This window comes from Gymnoscopelus microlampas, assembly GCF_963454915.1.
Source record: "Gymnoscopelus microlampas genome assembly, chromosome: 3".
Taxonomy (NCBI): domain Eukaryota; kingdom Metazoa; phylum Chordata; class Actinopteri; order Myctophiformes; family Myctophidae; genus Gymnoscopelus; species Gymnoscopelus microlampas.
Window position 1 is genome coordinate 54,214,027 of NC_139940.1, and position 19,300 is coordinate 54,233,326.

The 19,300-nt window shown below is 43.2% G+C and overlaps 1 protein-coding gene across 4 annotated transcripts in view; it reads left to right on the forward strand.

Moving 5' to 3' along the window:
- LOC311042441 (guanylate-binding protein 1-like) overlaps nt 1-19,300 on the forward strand; it is a 157,516-nt gene that overhangs the window by 76,419 nt on the left and 61,797 nt on the right. The gene's annotated exons all lie outside the window — the stretch shown is intronic.

The window sequence follows — 19,300 nt, forward strand, 5'->3', positions numbered from 1 at the left end:
ACAGCCTGTGAGAACTCACATAGAGATTAAAAACACGCCCACTCTCTCTAACAGCCTATGAGAACTCACATAGACATTAAAAACACGCCCACTCTCTCTAAAAACCTATGAGAACTCACATAGACATTAAAAACACGCCCTACTCTCTCTAACAGCCTATGAGAACTCACTAGACATTAAAAACACGCCCCACTCTCTCTAACAGCCTATGAGAACTCCTGCTGGGACACGGTCAGGGTGTAAAACATAGTCTCGGCCACGCCTTTGGCCTGGTGGAGACAATAATGGACATCGGAGCAACATGACTAATCTCACAGGTTGAAACCGTCACCTTAAAATGGCTGCCTGCCAGCTCTGTGTGTGTGTGTGTGTGTGTGTGTGTGTGTGTGTGTGTGTGTGTGTGTGTGTGTGTGTGTGTGTGTGTGTGTGTGTGTGTGTGTGTGTGTGTGCGTGCGTGCGTGCGTGCGTGTGTAGACATGATGCTACAATAACCTGTTTATACAAAAATCAATGCATTCCACCTCATAACCAGCCATAACCATAACCACATCAGTGATAAATGTTTCTCTGGGAAACACTACAATAATATGCTGAATGTGTGCAGTGGGTGTCCGTCCGTATGTTTGCGGACGGCAAAGATGAAACACATGCGGCACTTCAAGAAACGCACGCACGCACACACACACACACACACACACACACACACACACACACACACACACACACACACTCGCGCAACATGCAGACTTGCGAGGCGCACCGTTGCAGCACATGCCCCACCTAAAGACAAGCACACACACACAAGCCAGCACTGCACACGTGTCGTGCGCGGGCGCAAACACGCACGCACGCACGCAGGGGTCTGCCATCACAACAGTCACACCAGGGACCACGTGTGGCACCAAGGGGGCCCGCCAGCACTGCACATGGGCACATGCACACGCACAAACACACACACACACACACACACCAATTAAATATCCTCATCAAAGGCACCGCTTCCTTCACACAGGGTGTGATTTTTATCATGACAGTAGCCAGTTCAGATTAGGAATCAGATTGTTTGTCACTTCTATAATACACACTAGATATACAAGGGAGCAAAATACCATTCTCCACAACTCATGGTGCTTGTTGTCACATTTAAAAACAACAGAAGAGGCAAAGCCATTTAAAAACATTAAAACATAGAGAGAACAGACAACAATTCTGTTCATTGGCTATAGTATGCATTGCTGCGTGTGTGCATTTAGTTTAGTCATAGACTCACTCCCAACAGTCACTCACACTGACTGAACACTCCTCTCTCCTCTCACACTAGAACTACTGTAGTTTTAACACAGATAATATGTCGTAGATTTGCCCAAAGTTGACAAAACGGAAAACTTCATTCAGCGAACAATGGAGCAAGGAAAATTAGTTAATAAAGAAAAGTAGAATGATGAGTATTGTCACTTTGCACCGGGTGTAACGATCTAACATGATTGATGTCAGCATCAAAGGGAAAGGTGACATAAAACGGCACGCTTTGACTGACTAACAATAATAACCCTGTCAGACAAAATAACAGCAGATCTATCCAGTAACTACTCTACTAAATGTCCATAAGTCTCCTCTTCTCTTCCCCTCTCTCTGATTTATTCTTTCAGATATGACAGTATGGATTATATTTAAATTGGGACAATTTAGGAACAATGAATTCAACAAAAACTTAAGAAAAATACAATCTAAACATGAACAAATAAAAGCAAACATAAGTAAAGACAAATATTATAAAATACAATTAATTCAGGAATGGTCTTTGGTTCCCTAAATACAGGGGGTCCTCAGCTAAATGAGTTAATAGAGCATCAACATGTAAACCTCTTTAAGCCTATTTGACACTATATTCAAAAATAGCCGATCTACAAGCTGATAAACATAAACATATATTGAGAAAGGGGTCCACGGCTGTATACATATACATTTGGGGGTCCTTGCTGTGCCTTTTGCTGGGCACAGCGTGCCCCACAAAAGTGTCCTCCTTTCTGAGGTCTTGCTTGTGGCCACCCTAGTGTGTGTGTGTGTGTGTGTGTGTGTGTGTGTGTGTGTGTGTGTGTGTGTGTGTGTGTGTGTGTGTGTGCGTGCGTGCGTGCGTGCGTGCGTGCGTGCGTGCGTGCGTGCGTGCGTGCGTGCGTGCGTGCGTGCGTGCGTGCGTGCGTTCATTCTAACACACAAGGTATATTTTTCCCCTGACTATGTTGCTAAGGCAGCTCACTAGTCTGCCTGTGCATTAATGCTGCCCAGAAACCAGACTCAGGGAACTTAAGTACCTTGACACACTTAGTCTAAATGAATGTTAACACGCAACACAAAGCATTCACTCACACATTAACATACATAAATCATTAAAACAGACAGGTACTGTATGACACATACAACTAGGGTTTAGATACTGAAGGTAATTATTTTTAATAAATCTCAATATGGGACAGCATTACAATGTCAAATAGAGCTTTGATTAAAGTTATTTAAACATGTTGATTAAACCTGAGCTGCTGATCCATATTTATCAATAAGTATTTAAACATCATCAACTCACTCATAGTTTAAACAACACAGAACCAGGTTCAATATAAATATGAATCATGTTTTGCATTTATTCCATATTTTCCATTCCAAGCACATCAAGTCTTACCTGTGTTCTTGTGTTGTAAGAAGTGTGTATAGCAGTGTGTTCTTGTGTTGTAAGAAGTGTGTATAGCAGTGTGTCAGCGCAGGTATGTACAAACTGACACTTTATACTGAAGCTCTCACGTGATTGGACACAGGACCTGTCAATAAAGACAACATGTTATCAGCTGAGATTTTGATTGGTTTATAGCACTGATCAGGCGTGGTGAGAGCATTCAGGTAGGCATGATGCAACCACAACCTGTTTATAAAAAAAAAACAATAGAGCAAGTAGAATGGGGCATGGCCTTTGTTGGTGGAGGAGTTTATCATAAACTGGTGTAGAATATAGAATATAAACCTCAGAATATAAATCTCAGTGATAAATGCTTCTCTGGGAAATACTACAATAATATGCTGAATGTGTGCATTGGGTCCTTGGTTCACCTTTCATACAACATACATTTTATCAAAACAGTAGCCAGAATCAGAATCAGTTTTTTTTGTCTCTTCCATAATACACTCTAGATATACAAGATACACACTGTTCCATAATACACACTAGATACAGTATACAAGATACACACTGTTCCATAATACACACTAGATATACAAGATACACACTGTTCCATAATACACACTAGATATACAAGATACACACTGTTCCATAATACACACTAGATATACAAGATACACACTGTTCCATAATACACACTAGATATACAAGATACACACTGTTCCATAATACACACTAGAAAAACAAGGGAGTAAAATATAGCTGCAAGCAGCGATAATACGGGGCCAGGAGAGAGAAAGAGAAATGATAATTCCTTTAACAGGTCAGTTCATGAAAGTCCTTGCGGTCTTGTTTCCAATGAGGGCCTGTGAGCAATTAGGGGTTAAGAGTCTTGCTCAGGGACAAATTTCATTGACACATTTGCTGACCTGCCCTGGAATCGTACCTGGGGCAACCAGAGCCTCTGGCTCCCTAGGCGGGCTCACTAACCACTCCGCTAAAGCTGGGGAACAATAGGCTGGGTGAGGGGGGGAACAAGAGGAAAAAAGGGGAAGGAGGGGGAGGAGAAGCTGTGGGGCAGGAGGAAGGGGGAGCTATGGATCGAAAGGTCACCAGTTCGATTCCCGACCGGAACATCTCTCTAACCCACCCAAACTATATATATATATATATATATATATATATATATATATATATATATATATATATATATATATATATATATATATATAACTATATATATATATATATATGTATATATATAACTATATATATAACTATATATATATATATATATATATATATATATATATATATATATATATATATATATATATATATATATATATATATATATATATATATATATATATATATATAATATATGTATGCATACACTATATCATAATTATGGACTGAGTTATACACACACACACACCAGGGGCGGACTGGTCATTTGGCGTACCGGGCCAATGCCCGGTGGGCCAAAGAAAAAAAAAAAAAAAAAAAAAAATGTTGAAAAATATTATTTTTGCTCCCGTTTTAGGATTATTACGGTCATTTCCGGGTTGCGCGGCCCAATTATTAGTTACGTTAATGTTTGGGCTGGGATGCTTTCCAGCAGGGGCCTCAGTGCGGCTGCAGAGTTCATGTGCAGGGCTGGGCTGAAACGGTGAAACCCCCCCCCCCCCGTTGACAAAACGGCCCGGGGGGGTGGTGGGCCGGTTCGGACCAAAATGCCAGGGCTGAATTTTGGTCCCAGTCCGGCCCTGACACACACACACACACACACACACACACACACACACACACACACACACACACACACACACACACACACACACACACACACACACACAAAAGCAAATATATTTGCTTGACTGCTATTTTTACAGACATCTTTGGTAGAAGTCAAAAGTACAGCTGCAGAAATAAAGTGCAGCTTTATTGCAAAATATACACATCTTGTTCTTTTCAAACATGACAAGACATGAATGAAATAATTGCTATTAAACTCTGCTTTACTGGAAAAGGGCAAGGTTTCAGCTCAATTGGAGCCCCTCTGATGTCACAGCAACTTGCAAGCAGAGTTCACCATAAGTTCAGCTGTAGCCTAATCAACACACCTGTGCTTGATTTGTTTTTTTAGAGAAGCTGGAAGGAACGCTTGCTGGTTGGTTGCAGAAAAACGAATCAGGTGTCTCCAAATTCATTATCTCCTCCTCCATCTTTTCCCCAGCTAATTAGAATCGAGCATTTCCATTAAATGGAAATGAGGAGGTGTGATTTGAAAACAGCAGTCAATGGCCGCGTTTCCCAAACGAATTTGAGCTCCTGCGTAGCCTAGAAGCTGCGTAGGTGCCTCCACGCATCTGCGCAGTAGCAACCCCGCTGCGCACTATCTTCGTTAGTAGCAGCTGTGTGTGCCCAACGTCTCATCTAAATTGGCTTCAGTAGACACCATCTTCGTAGGTTCCGTTTCGTCTGTGCTAAAACTACATTCGTGAGACAGCATGCACGTGAAGAGATCCTGGACGTAGCCTACGTAAAGCCTACGTCAACTACGTAGTGCTAACCTACTATAGTTTAAACACCCTTTGCATACATATATCTATGTATACAGGATTTTGCAAAAATACTAAGATAAAGTCGCACCTTTATCTAACTTACCTTTATATGAATTGGACACTTACATTTTTATTGGTACATTCTGTAATGTATTAAAATGCATTTTTTAAGGTGACATTTCAATGATCTTAAATAAACACTGCGGCCATTGTTCGCCGTTCAAAAAAATTCAGAGGATAGAGGGGGTGTCCCCCTGCATGATTGACAGCTTAACGCGTAACGGGCGACGCCTCCCCCAAAAAACAGACATATATACAACAAACACACTGCGACATGCCGTGTTGATAGCTTGCAGATCTGTTATTTTGGGTAGGGCGAGCGGCTGCAGTGCTTCGTCCTCTATGCATGAACCCGAAGTTTACAAATCGTACTCTCACGGATAATCCGATCATCTAATAAAAATATTAAGCACATGCCAAGTTAACTAAAGGTATATAAATGATGCTGAGCTAAATATGTTTCCTTAATTTCGAAGTTTTATAGTTAAACGTTATGATGAAAGTGCAGTTCCTCTCACAAAGTGACAGCTGTTGCGCTCGGCGAGCGCAACAGCTCGCCGAGCGCAACGTCACAACGTCACAACGTGTCACAAGCTTGTAGATCTGCTATTTTCAAAAGATGTTTTAACCATTCATAAACATGGCGGGCTCACTAACCACTCAGCTATGGCCGCCCCTCAGAGAGAGAGAGAGAGAGAGAGAGAGAGAGAGAGAGAGAGAGAGAGAGAGAGAGAGAGAGAGAGAGAGAGAGAGAGAGAGAGAGAGAGTGTAAAGGACTGGCCCAATAGGCGGCTGGAAACAGCACAGAGTCAGGTGTAAATTGCAACCAAAGTGCTTTTATTCATCCCAAGTGTACAGGTTAAGGGCATCAGCAGCGGAATGTGGCATGGTGGTCGGCAGCTCCACCATGTCCTTGTCCTACAACTAAAAACTGAGTATGTTTGTTTCTGGCAGCCTTTTATACTCAGCTGAGCCAATCAGTGTGAGTCAATCAGTGTGGGTTCAACCATGTTGCAAGTTACTCCAAACATGCAACAAATCTAACCCACACATTCCATTAAAACATCTGAATCAATAATCCTGGCAAAACATATAACTTAAGTACCCTATGGCAAAACAAACATTATCACATTATTAGCAGCTTCCAATATACAACACAAAACCCCCCTCTCTCTTCTACTGTGGTCCAGTCCACCCATATATGGTGCTCGGGCACCCTGGGAACTCTTTTGCCCGAACACCCTGGAACAGACAGAACAGTATTAAAATCACAATCCAACATCACATATATATTGTCAAATTATATTGCACTAAAACATATTGCACATTCCTCTTATGATCAAATATCCTACTGTCAAATATACTGTGCAAAGGAGTAAAGTGCAAATTAATGTCAATCATCAGTAACGGAGGACCTCTTCGTTACATTTCCCTCCGCCTCTCCAAGCTCCTCAATCTTCATCGATGCGGGAGAGACAGTCAGCCACGACATTGGACTTCCCTGACCGGTAGCGGACAGTAAAGTCATATGGCTGTAGGGAGAGGTACCAACCCGCGATGCGCATGTTTGCATCCTTCATGCGATTCAGCCACTGCAGCGCACGATGGTCAGTCTCTAGGAAGAAGTGTCGTCCCAGTAGATAGTATCTGAGGGTGTCAATGGCCCACTTCATCGCCAAACACTCCTTCTCCACTGTCGAATACCTGGTCTCTCTATCCTCCAGCTTACGACTCAGGAATGCCACTGGCTTCATCTCCCCATCCACCTCCTGCAGCAGCACCGCTCCCAGGCCCACTCCAGAAGCATCTGTCTGCAAGGTGAATGGCTTTTCGAAGTCTGGACTGTGAAGGACTGGATGGGTGCAGATTGCTTCCTTGAGGTCTTTGAATGCTCTTTCACACTCATCATTCCAGCGCACTTTAGTGGGGAATGAGTCTCTCGTGAGGTCTGTAAGCACTGCTGATCTCTCTGCATAATGGGGAATTAATTTTCTGTACCACCCTACGAGGCCAACAAAACCTCTCACCTTCTTCTTGGTGGTTGGAACAGGGAAGGAACGGATGGCTTCAACTTTGCGAACCTGTGGCCTGATCTTGCCATACCCAATGACAAACCCCAGGTACTGCACTTCTCTCTGGGCAACAGCACACTTTCGAGGGTTGATGGTTAGCCCAGCTGCCTGGATGTGTTGCAGGACCTGTTGCACGTGGCCCACATGCTCCTCCCAGGACTGGCTGAAGATCACTACATCATCCAGGTATGCTGCAGAGAACTCAGACACATCCCTCAGTACATGGTCCATTAGTCTTTGAAATGTGGCAGGTGCTCCATGGAGCCCAAATGGCATAACACGAAACTGGTACATACCAAATGGTGTCTTGAATGCTGTCAGTTCTTTACTGTCTGGTGCCAAGGCCAGCTGCCAGTAACCTTTGCTCAAGTCCAAAGTGGTGATGTACCTCGCTCTGCCGACCCGCTCCAACATGTCATCAATCCGCGGCATTGGATAGGGATCAAAGGCAGATACAGAGTTAAGGTACCTAAAGTCAATACAAAAAACCATCTTTTTTTGGCACCAGAACAACAGGACTACACCACTCACTGACGGAGACCTCAATTATTCCCCACTCCAACATCGACTGGATCTCGTGCTTCAGTTCGGGGACCAGCCGTTCAGGAATCCTGTAACTCCTCTGACGGGCTGGAGCCTCCCTCTTCAGACGAATCTTGTGCTGTACGAGAGAGGTAAAACCTGGTGTCTCCCGGAACAGCTCTGTGTCCAGGAGGGCTTTGATGTCCTCCTGTTGAGTAAGTGACAGATGGGACAAATCCACTGCAGTGGACTCAGCTGCACTGGTGGGCAAAAACTTCTCGTTCACCTCCTCATCTTGGACTGCCCTTGCAAACAGCATCTGCACTGGCTCTGGTCGAACCTGGAATTCCTTCAACAAATTCACATGGAAAGTCTGATATTTTTTAGGGGAGGCATGCGTTAATCCGACAGACCTTTTCTCCGACTATGTGGCATCCGCGTGCGGTTAGGGTTAGGGTGCGGGTTTGGTTCGGGTTTAGTTTAGTTCGCTCTGGCATATGAAGTTCATAAGTGACATTACCCACTTGTCTAGTGATTTCATATGGTCCATGCCATTTGGTAAGCAACTTGCTGTCACTGGTAGGAAGCAACAAAAGTACCTGCTGACCAGAGCTGAAGACCCGCTCTCTGGCCTTCTGGTCATACCATGTCTTTTGGTGTTGTTGCGCCACCCTCATGTTCTCCTGTGCCATTGCCGACATCTGCTCCAGCCTCTCCCTCATTTTGACCACATAGGCCACCACGTTCTCCCCCTCTGGTTCGGACTTTTCCCAATAGTCTTTCAGTAGGTCCAGTGGCCCCCTCACTTGCCTACCATAGAGTAGTTCGAAAGGGTAAAAACCGGTTGACGCTTGTGTCACCTCTCTGTAGGCGAACAGCAGGTATGGCAGCCATTGGTCCCAGTCAGCACCTGTGCTGGAGACAAACCTGCGCAGCATGTTTTTCAGTGTCTGGTTGTATCGTTCCACAAGCCCGTCCGTTTGGGGGTGGTACGGGGTGGTCTTAATACCCTTTACACCTAACAACTGGTAAACTTGCTGCAGCAGTTTAGACAAAAAAATTGTTCCACAATCTGTCAAAATCTCTTTGGCTATGCCTACTCTGGAGAATAGTTGTAAAAGGCAATTTGACACCTGCCTGGCCTTGATTGACCTAAGGGGAAAAGCTTCAGGGTACCGTGTTGCATAGTCACATACAACCAATATGTAACGATTACCTGATGAGCTCTTCTCTAATGGCCCCACAATATCCATAGCTATTCTCTCAAAAGGTGTTCCAATGATTGGCAGTGGTTGTAATTGAGCACGTGCCACCCCCTCCCTGAGGTCAGCTGGCATTTCCCACAGGAGCTACAGAACTGATTAATTTGAGTATACATGCCTGGCCAGACAAAGTGACTAACAATCCTACACAGTGTTTTGTGGAATGCCATGTGTCCTGCCCATGGAATTGAGTGGCCCCATTCCATTACTTTTTGTCCAAACTGCTGCGGTAGTGCTAAGGCCTCACGCTCTCCTTTTCTCTGGTAGAGTATTCCACCCTTTATGATATAGGTAGCCTCTTCAAGACAGCCTACCCTGCCCTGCTTAACTCCCTCTATCTCAGTCACCTTCTCAAACCAAGGTTTTAAAGTGGAGTCCTCTCTTTGCAGTCTCCCTACATCTGGTGGGATCTCAACGTCTAAAGGACAGGCTGGTGTTGAAAGCTCTTCTACACCACTTTTTTCGCTGTGCCTAGCAACTTCTCTCTCCTTCTCTGAGCCTTAGATTTCAGAGGCTTCACTGGGCCTGACTCCAAATCTACCTCAGCGAATGGCAACTCTCTAAAAGCTGTCGCTGCAGACTGAGCTCTTGTGGTCACCACATTACAAGGCTGCACTAGTTCTGTGGCTGGTTTGTCTTCCTCACCTGAGCTCCGTACCTTGCTGGTTTGTACTGGCTGGTGCACCAGATCTAGGAGAGTTACCTAGAATGACTGCATAGGGCAACGTTGGAGCTAATGCTACTAACAAAAAAAATGTCTGGCCTCCTACTGTCAAATAACCCTGTGCTGTAGGGTACTCATGCTCATCCCCATGAACACAGCTAATTATGGCCTTCTCCTCACTCCATTTTTCTCTTGGGACAAGGCTGGACAGTACTATTGACTGAAAACTCCCTGTATCAAGTAGGGCTTCCTCCCGCTGACCATTAACCAATACAGGTACAGTGCTGGCTTTCTCTTGACATGTGACTATGTTGGTTGATCTAGGAGCTGCACTGAACAGAGCTGGTTTACTGTGACTGTTTGCTGGGCAAAAATGCTGGGTGTGGCCTAGACCATTGCATTGATAGCACCTAATGTCTTGCTTTGAGGCTCTAGGTGGAAAACTCCTAGCATTAGCTGAAGGGACATGCCTACTACTAGAAACCCTCCCCAGACCAGAGCCCTGTTCACCCCCACTGGACTTACTGGACTGGGCGTTGTAGTTCTCCCTGCCAAAGCTGCTCCCCTTTCTGGCTGATGTAAAGACCTCAGCAAGGCGTGCTGCTTCCTCTGCAGTCTTAGGATCGTGTTCGCGGATCCAAACATCCAGGTCTGGATGCACCATCATTAGAAACTGTTCAAGGATCAATGTCTCTGCAATATCTTTCATTGTCGAACTGTCTGGTTTGACCCATTTTGCAAACAGGTCTTTCAGGCGTACATACAGCTCTCTTGGAGTCTCTCCTTGCTCGATGTTCATGGACCGGAACCTTCTGCGGTAAGTGTCAGCTGTTATCTCATACTTTGACATAATAGCTTCTTTCACTTTGGTGTAGTTGTCAGAGTCGTTAATATCCATTAAGACATATGCACTACGTGCTTTACCGGTAAGTAGTGGAACAAGGCGAATAGCCCACTCGTCTCTGTGCCACCGGCATACAAGGGCTATTCGCTCAAATGTGGTCAAGAAATGTTCAATGTCGTCATCTGGAGATAATGGAAGTAACCTGGGTTCCCTGTGGAGGGGCGGCTCCCTGTGGGCTCCAGCACCACGATCCCTACTGGCCTCCCCATCATAGTTTTCATCCTCATCATCCTCTGTGTGCTGCTCACGTTCAGGCCCGGGGCTTTCTCCCATGTCATTGACCTGCAGCTGGAGCTGCTGGAACTGATGCTGCATACTCTTCCATCTCTGCTCCTGTCGAGAGTATTCCCTCTCCACCTGCTGGTCTCTGGTCTTCTGTGTCCGGACAAGAGTTTTCACCATCTCCGTGAGCTCCTCCAGCCCCCCCCCCCCCCCCCCCCCGGCTTAGCCGCTGCCATGGCCCCCGGGTCGGCTGATGAGTCCACCACGGCATTCTCTTGTGCCTCCTGACCGGAATCCTTCTTCGCAGGCTTTGGTGCCATGACCTCTGTGCTGTGGTGTGGGCCCCGACTTCTGACACCAATTGTAAAGGACTGGCCCAATAGGCGGCTGGAAACAGCACAGAGTCAGGTGTAAATTGCAACCAAAGTGCTTTTATTCATCCCAAGTGTACAGGTTAAGGGCATCAGCAGCGGAATGTGGCATGGTGGTCGGCAGCTCCACCATGTCCTTGTCCTACAACTAAAAACTCAGTATGTTTGTTTCTGGCAGCATTTTATACTCAGCTGAGCCAATCAGTGTGAGTCAATCAGTGTGGGTTCAACCATGTTGCAGGTTACTCCAAACATGCAACAAATCTAACCCACACATTCCATTAAAACATCTGAATCAATAATCCTGCCAAAACATATAACTTAAGTACCCTATGGCAAAACAAACATTATCACATTATTAGCAGCTTCCAATATACAACACAAAACCCCCCTCTCTCTTCTACTGTGGTCCAGTCCACCCATATATGGTGCTCGGGCACCCTGGGAACTCTTTTGCCCGAACACCCTGGAACAGACAGACATAAGCAGTATTAAAATCACAATCCAGCATCACATATATTGTCAAATTATATTGCACTAAAACATATTGCACATTCCTCTTATGATCAAATATCCTACTGTCAAATATACTGTGCAAAGGAGTAAAGTGCAAATTAGTGTCAATCATCAGTAACGGAGGACCTCTTCGTTACAATAATATTAGATGATTTTTTTTTTTATAATAATAAGACTTTAACTATTTAGGTAGAAGTGTACATATTATCCTTTTGTCCCTTTGTGTTTCTTGTATTTTCTCCACTAGCAGTAACCATCATGGCAGCCCACAGAGTGTCAATGAAGGAGCCAGTATGTCTGATAGAGAGTGACAGTGATGGGAGACTGCGTGTGGTTCTCAGTGCACAGAAGATTTTAGAACATATTGAGCATCATGTTGTTGTGGTGGCAGTAGTGGGCCTGTACCGAACCGGAAAGTCCTACCTCATGAACAAGCTGGCTGGGAAACAAACAAAGGTGAGCATTTTCGCTATAAAATACATACACTATGATATGTTTTACAAAGTCCACAAACTAGAACCTTTTAGCTCAGGTAATTACTAGTGCTTGCCAAGAAGTTTTTGCTTTTGTTTATAGTTAGTGTGGATAGTAATTGCACGTATTTAGTGTGCTACATACTCCAGTTAATTTATTCACATTTGTAGCGCCACCTATCAGGTCAAAGTGAAATTGCTAGTGAGTAGAGACCCTCAAGTGATGGGATGTTTCGATTGGCATTTTGTGTCTAATAGGTCCACTTAATTTGGAAGCTAATTACAGCCAAACAGTATGGAATATCAGAAAGTCCAGATATCATGTGCAGCAATTTGGACAAAATCTGTACAAGTAGTAGCAAAAAGTGTGTTTTGAATAAAATTCAAAAATATCTAGTTTGAATTTTGATTATACAACCTATGGTTCAAGTATTATTAGGCCAAAATGTGGGCTGTTATTGCACCACCATGTGGCCAATTGGTGTTCTGGGAACCTCTCCACTAAGTGCTGTGTGGTAACTGTAGCCCTTCAGTTTGAGAGAAAAAAATGTTGAATGGGAATGTTTTTCCATAGACATACATTGACATACTGTACAATAAATTGTAAAATTGTATTCACCAACACATTAATTCAATTAATATATGGCAAAGGGAGAGTAGCGCCCCGGATTACATTGGCACTGGGTGAAAAAATGGGGTACAAAATCGTGGGATAATTTTTTATTTTTTTTTCCCTGAAATTCCTGATGAAGTCAATGTGCCATATGACTCCAGTGTGTGCCACGAAAATTGTGGGAGGAGTAGCGTGGCAACTTTTGCACATACAGTACTATACGATATAAATATGAGCAAAAATAACACAGTATAGTGATTGCACTTACAGTATTTATTATTATATCAAACGTTTGGCATGCTCCGAGCTCCTCCCAAAGTTTTTGCAGCACATAGATGTGTAATAGATCAAATTGACCCACTTATCCTACACATGTATTTTCAAAGTTATATGCTGTGTTGTTTGACAGTTCCTATGAAAGTAGCTGTAAATTAGACACCGTAAGCGTTAATTACCACACTTAGCATAGAGGTCAAGTCAACCTTATGGTATAACAGAGAGATGAGACAATTTGATATTCTCTGGCAGGAGAATAAACAAAACTCTGAAAAAACTACACTTTAAACTGTACCCCGAGGTAATTATAGGACATGATGACCTTCTCTAGGGTTCACAGATTGGGCAGACCTGTAGATGGAATAACTTATCCAATAATAGCTTGTTTTGAGCACTTCAAGCATAAAGAGTTGATGACCTCTCTTTGGCTAAATGACCACTTCCCTGAAGAGAGCAATGACAGGAGGGGGGAAATATTGTTATCCTATCATGACAGAAAACAGGGCCCAGAACCAGTGGCTTTGACAGTCGATAGGCTGACTGTATAACTTCCGGTGGGGCGCCACATTTTTCCCAACTGGCATCGTTCCCAAGTAGGCCGGTGCCTGGCGGGCACAGGTCTAGTTCATCAGAATAAATATGGACTTTAAATAAATCCTCCTCAAGGATTCCCTCTGGGATCCACCATCCAATCCAAGACAAAGGGCATCTGGATGTGGTGTGTACCTCACCCCAGAAAGACTGACCACACTCTGGTGCTGATGGATACAGAGGGACTGGGAGATATAGAGAAGGTGAAACACCATTTTGTTTCATGTCCAAACCACGTTGCATTTAATAATGTATTATTATTACTCTCCGCAGGAGAGTTTTGTTTTCACTTTCTAAATATGACACACCGATTGGTCAAGCCTCACGTGACACGTGACAATACGGTGAAATACTGTATAAATACATGGCGTCACTTTGACGGTGTCTTTGCCACCGTCAAAGTGAGGTAAGACAGGAACCATCACGAAATGGCTGCATGGCTGATACATAATTGGCAGATAGGACAGATAGGACACTTATATAGACAGGAGGGATATGACACTTACACAGACGGATAGGACACTTACAGTACACAGACAGGACGGATAGGACACTTATACAGACAGGACGGATAGGACACTTATACAGACAGGACGGATAGGACACTTATACAGACAGGACGGATAGGACACTTATACAGACAGGACGGATAGAACACTTACACAGACAGGACGGATAGGACACTTATACAGACAGGAGGGATAGGACACTTACATAGACGGGACGGATAGGACACTTATACAGACAAGACGGATAGGACACTTATACAGACGGATAGGACACTTATACAGACAGGACGGATCGGACACTTATACAGACAGGATGGATAGGACAGTTAGAACATAAGAATTAGAACATTCCCAACATTCCCAACACAAGTCTGGTAAGAGTGAGGTAAGACAGGAACAATCACGAAATGGTTGAGAAATGGCGGATACTGTAACAATTGGATAGGACACTTACACAGACAGGACGGATAGGACACTTACACAGACAGGACGGATAGGACACTTACATAGACAGGACGGATAGGACACTTATACAGACAGGAGGGATAGGACACTTATACAGACAGGACGGACAGGACACTTATACAGATAGAACATTCCCAACATTCCCAACAGCGGAGAGTTGTGCTCCGAGGAGCACTTTTTCTAGTTATTATTATTATTACCCTTATTATTATTATTATTATTATTATTATTATTATTATTATTATTACCCTTATTATTATTGTTACAAATTGCATTGTTTGTTTTCTGAGACAAGACAACAGATTGAAAAACAATGCTGTATAACTGAATGCGTGTGAGCGCGCATGTGCGTCCGCAACTGGTTCCTGCCCACCTCAAGTCACCATTTGAACAATCTTGCCCGGACACCAAAATGAGTTTGACACCCCTGGTCTAACCCCATCCCTCAAAAAATGCAGTTTGCTGGGCGCATTCAAAACAGCCCTAAAAACTCATCTTTCTGGAGGCCTAAAGAGGAGCTAGTACCAGTTTCCCTGTAGACAGACGACCCCCCCCCTCCCCTTTTTTTTTGTACATACTTTTTATTTTATTTTCTAATGCTTTTTTTGTATATCATTTTTTATTTTCTCATGCCTTTTTTGTACATAATGGTATATATTTTTTCCTCTGTATTCTTATGTTGATTTTTGAACTGTTTGGTTGCTACTATATATGTCTATGAAATTAATTCAAGGACCCCAACGGAAACAAGCCCGCAAGGACTTTTTTGGCCGGACCTTTTAGACAAAAGCATTATAAATGTAACTGTGTCGTTTTACATTCTTTTGCCTAATACAAATTTCAATCAATCAATCAATCATAGGGTAGGCTACGCCAGGGTAGTTGACAGTTAGCTCGTGTTGACCGAGCAGCGTCATCCTTTGCATGCGGGCCAGGGCGCCCGCCGGCAACTCGGTCTGGAGGAACGCCCTGAGCAGCATAAACTTGACATAGACGTGCGCCTGCATCATGGCGATGCAGGAGAGGACCACGTAGTATTTCAGCTGCAGGTCCTCCGGCCACGGTCCGTGGCCCGCCATCCTTCTCACCATCTCAGGAAGCCACGGCAAACCGTGCTCCGAGTAGTGCTCGACCGTGGTAGGCCAAGACAGGGCCTCGTTGACAAGCCGTGTGAGGATGGCTTCCTTCAATGTCAGGGCGACCTCCAGAGGCGTGAGCGCTGCCTTGGCATCCCGCAGCTTGTGAGGGGCTGTGCTACCTCTGTCTGAAAAAAGATGGCAAACAAATGACATTGTCACATAACATGGCATAGCGTTACGAGGCATAGCATAACATGGCAATGATCATTTCCAATGCAATAGTCTTTACAACGTAATAAGAATGATATTTTTGATCATTAACCATGTTATCATTATCTAAACCATTCCCAATGCAACAGTCCTAACAACGTAACAAGAATGATATTTTTGATCGTAACAATACAATAGCGGTAATTATATGTAATACATACAAAAAGAATCATCTTACCAGGCCCCGCTGAGCGTATACTGCAATCGACCAATGTGAGGGAGTCTGCCACCTCTCTCTGAAAAGGAGCGCAAACAAAGGACATTGTGACATAACATGGCATAACATTACGAGGCACAGCATACTGTAACATGGCCATGCTCATTTCCAATGCAGTAGTCATAACAATGTAACAATAATGATATTTAATACATAGGGTTAGATTTAGGGTTTTTTGTTTTTTTGGCTAACCCTAGCTGGTTCTGCCAGACAGCAGTGATATAACCTAACCCTAATCCTAACCCTAACCTTAGTGGGGGAACATAGAACCCGGGGAACATAGGGATGACCCCATATATATAATAATACAAATACGGTACATATGGAAGCATTGAAATTGTGGGCGGGACATTCAAAGGCCCATATGTCTATTAATAGCTGTGTGTGTGTGTGTGTGTGTGTGTGTGTGTGTGTGTGTGTGTGTGTGTGTGTGTGTGTGTGTGTGTGTGTGTGTGTGTGTGTGTGTGTGTGTGTGTGTCAGCAGATCAGGCCACTTCCAAGAAAAGTCCCCCTGACACAACTGAAAGTGAAAGTATGCAACCATCTGCCTACTGTTACTATGAGAGCAATGTTATGTGTGGGTGGGGTGGACAAAGTAAACAGCTGTGTGTTTTATGTCAATCTCTTGGTTCAAACTTGGTTCTGTTTCCTCCCCATTGACCTTTGCATTGAGGCCCTCCACACAATTTGTATTTATTTTATTGTATTTATTTGATTGACAGATGAGCTTTCACTACTTATCATTATTATTATTTCTTTAATTACAAATATGAGTGCCGCTGTAATTAATATTCCCAGGCTGACTTTTGTTTCCAGTCCACCTATGACATGAAGTTGGTGATAAAAATGTACCACTTCTCTAACTTAGTCATACTTCTCTATTTTTATCTTTTGTCTTCAGTTTTCACCTATAAAGTGAAAAAAGCTGTTTCATAAGCCTGTGCCGTACCATACTGTATGGTTTGCAATTGCAAAACAGACCTACAATTTAGGCATTTAGCAGATGCTCTTAATCCAGAGCGATTTACAACAAGGTAAACACGTACATCGAATGCAAAGAGAGACAGTGTAGTGCCTCAGAAATAGGATCATAGGTCAACCAAGAACCTAGCATCAGTCTACACAGTACAATATAAAAAAAATGACATGTACATTGAAACTGTACAAACTATAGGAAATTATATTTTAACCTTTGCATAAGACTGCATGGTCGTCAAGGCTAGGTCAAGTGCTTCAGGCTAAAGTGGAGTCTGAGGTGTCTTCAGATTATGGCGGAAAATTGGGAGTGAGTCTGTAGTTCTAACTGCAAAGGGGAGTTTGTTCCACAGTTTGGAAGTCTGGGACGTATGGAGCGTTGTCCCGGATGTTTTAGGGAAGGTTCTGACAGTTTCTCTGTGTCCCCTACACACAGACATGCACACACATTTGCACCAAATGATGTTGCTATGTTTACAGTTTGACATGAATCAATACTAAACAGTAATGATCAAGAAGATGAGTGTAAAAGAAATAATATGCTGAGAGTAAAATAAATAAGAATATGCAGAAAGTAAGATAAATAAGCACACACACACACGCACACGCACACGCACACGCACACGCACACACACACACACACACACACACACACACACACACACACACACACACACTTGTACTCCTGTTTAGCACCATTTACTGTACAGTATATCTAGTGTGAGATATGATCTACTGGTCCACAAATTTCAACATAAAGTTGATGATGAAATTGACCACTTCTGTAACTGCTCATTTCTCTCTTATTTTATCTGTTTGTAATCAGTTTCCTCCCATAACGTAAGAAAAGGCAAGTAGTGTCAAAACATGAGTTTCATAAGCCATGTGCAGTACAATACTGTTTTGTTAAAAAGACCGTAGGGGTCTTGCCCTATAGATTTTCATGCTGGGGCTCTGTAATTTGTAAATATTTTATACAGGGTCTAATTTGAGATGGGGGAACATAGGGCTGAGGGAACATAGGACCTAATTTGGATGAAAAAAAAATTGTTAGGTATTGAGGGAACATAGTGCTGAGGGAACATAAGGCTGAGGGAACATAAACATGACCCTTTAAAAATGTACTTGAGTAGCAGAAGTACAAAAGCATTGGCATTGAAATATACTTAAAGTACCAAAAGTAAAACTAAACTCATTTTGCAGAATGTTCCATTTCCAATCATTTCAAAATGCATAATAATCTTTTGAAAATAGCAGATCTACAGGCTCACAATGTGTAGCATCACCAAGGCATGGTGAGCTTGTAGATCAGCTTTTTTCAAATAGCTGAAAAAGTATATATTGGGCTGAAGTTGTTAATGTATGCTTTGTAATAATAATCGAAATCTAAAAAATAACTAGTGACTAAAGTTTTCAAATAATAGTAGTGGAGTAAACTTAACATATTTTCCTCTGAGTTGTAGTGGAGTAATAGTATAAAGGTTTGAAGGATGGAAATACTCAAGTTAAGTAAAAGTAGCTCAAAGTCAGTGGCGGCCATTGCTATGTTTCACCCATTTCAATTGAGCCTCTGGCTGCCCGACGTCCAAGAATTTCATGCAAGAATTCAATAAAAATGATTCAGCCTCTAGACCACTAGATGGCAGCAGCTAATAATCACTGGTGTTTGTTTTGACCTGTCAAGGGGTTGTTGTTTTGTTACCGGTGAAATGTGACAGACAGTGAGACTACTGATGATAGCAAAATGAAATGCACGCAGGTTTTTATTTAAAAAAATGTTATGGGGGCCCCATATTAGCTCTTGAAACGGGCCCCCAGATCACTAAGGCCGCCTCTGCTCAAAGTTGTACTTAAGTAGGGGAGACCGGGGACGAAAGTAACACTTTTTGTATTTGCCTTCATAATTCACAGACTACTTGAAATATCCTAGTCATCTTTTGCTATAAGAAACATATAAATGTGCCCTAATTAATAATACCATTTTTAAGCTTTCACTAATAAGGA